Below are 2,029 nucleotides of genomic sequence, written 5' to 3'. Positions count from 1 at the left end.
CTATAGCCTAATTTGCATAAACATGACACTAAAAGCGATGGGTTAGACTTGAACAAAGCGACAAAATAATGTGAGAAAACAATAAAAGTTGCGACAACACAGCCATATTGAAGTAGTAACAGTAACTATGTCAATGTTTCCATAATCAATGTCCCTCTGAAATTAACAGCACAGCTTCAGTATCAGTAAATTGCACTAAAAGGCCATATTCTGTGCTAAACTTTTCCACAAGATTAAAATTAATGGTGTGTGATTTTGATATCTCTCTGATCCTACATTGGGGAGAACTGGTAATACTGGCATATTCTTAGTAAATGAATAAATAGATAGTGAAAAGGGTAATGATATTTATAAGATGAATGACAAGACAAGGGATTATGGCAATGGAAAATGAATGAAGATAAGGTTGATGTGATAATTACTACTATTCAATTTGTTTAATGAGCAGATTCTGTTAATTTTACCTCCTCCTTATATGTTAGGGAAGATATTAACTTTCTCAGTTATTCGTTTATCTATTTATTCACATACTGAAGCAAAGATGTACATAGCAAGCTGGTGATGATTGCATACGATAAGTTTTTTTTTTTTCAAAGTAATACCGACTTGTTGCATTCAACCAAACACTCCTAACTTGTCAAATTCATTTGCTTTTATTCTTGATTAAAAGATAAGAAACGGCTTGATTATAAGGAGGAAGAATATAAAGAATAAAAACCGCAAATGTATATCCTCATCCTGATCACGAGAATACAGTTTTATTTTGTACTCTTTTGTAAAAATATCAGCCAATGTGTCTTTCTTTTTTAACTACAAGGCTGAACATCTTCAGAACTGAATATATTTCTTTCATATGGATAATCCGACAGTCCCACGGTAATCTAGAAAAACAACAACAAAAAAACAAGAAATTAAATAAACCGCTCTTAAACTAACACGGCTTTTTCAATTCCATATCTCCGTATACTTTGATTTAAACATGGGCATATTTATAATTACATACATTTATCAATCATATTATGTTGAATTAAATCGAATATAAATATCAATAGGTATATCCTATTTGGATTTATAAGTAGAATACGGCGATTCATCGGCCGTTTTAGCCTGACCGATGACACTTCCGCAAAGACATACAAAATAAACAAACTTTTGAAAACTAAACCGAAGGAAGTTTAGTTTTCGGATCAGATGTTCACTTCCAAGGTGAGTTTCATGGTCTGTGTTTCTGATAAAACGTTGAATAAGAGAGAGAATGGGTTTAACTTAAGAATTCGATCATGCCACGACGTAGAAAAGGTTTTTATGGTGTTAATTATTAGTGTAACGGAATGTCTTTCGTTTTTAAGAAATTTTATTTCTTCTATTTAGTAGGGAAGCTGGGTATTTATTTGTTCTTCATTTAATGATTCATTGGGGATTATTTGATGTTGCGGTGTCTATTATGATGATCCATTCTGCTTTAGGCAAAATGCTAATATTATCTATAATCATGCAAATGTTTCGTTGATGAGACAGGTGAATATCCAGTATAACAGTGAATTTGGGAAAAAATAAGTAGTATTCTCTTGTAAAGGAACCAAATTGTCAGTCAGTGGAACATAAAATGATATGCATAATTGAAGGATAAGACAATCAGATATGAAGAGTATGGCAATTGCACAACCTAGGTTTTCTTTTCAGTCACTCATTGCACACCTGGATGATTCATGTACAACCATTACCTGGAAAGGATGTGTCCAGTTGATTAGGGTATACCATTCTGTGTGATTGGAAGTAAAACATAATGAGTGCATTTAATATAGTGCTTTTGATATCTCTTGGATGCAGTTTGCATAAGCCATGTGTGTGTGTGTGCGTTTGTGATTGTCACGCTCCCGATGCATGTACGCAGATCTTGTGCGGCCATATTCCCCACTATGGTTTCACAAGTCTTGCAAAACAAATCTCAGTTAGAAGTTCAAACTAATTCAAGAATTAATAGGTTCGTGCTAGAAGTGCCCACTTGTTAACCATTGCACACTGCTCC

General features: G+C 33.5%; 1 protein-coding gene across 1 annotated transcript in view; it reads left to right on the top strand.

Annotated features, from left to right (window-relative positions):
• The first annotated feature begins 1,106 nt into the window (after positions 1-1,106).
• LOC122255001 (uncharacterized) overlaps positions 1,107-2,029 on the top strand; it is a 46,405-nt gene continuing 45,482 nt past the window's right edge. Inside the window, exon 1 of the mRNA XM_086543611.1 lies at positions 1,107-1,206. The gene's annotated coding sequence lies outside the window, so the exon portion shown is untranslated. The remainder of the gene's footprint in view (positions 1,207-2,029) is intronic.

This window comes from Penaeus japonicus, unplaced genomic scaffold (genome assembly GCF_977035675.1).
Source record: "Penaeus japonicus unplaced genomic scaffold, GWHDUDI00000001_assembly GWHDUDI00000013, whole genome shotgun sequence".
NCBI lineage: Eukaryota > Metazoa > Arthropoda > Malacostraca > Decapoda > Penaeidae > Penaeus > Penaeus japonicus.
Note: the sequence above shows the minus strand (reverse complement) of the source record. Positions and strands in the feature narration are given on the sequence as shown.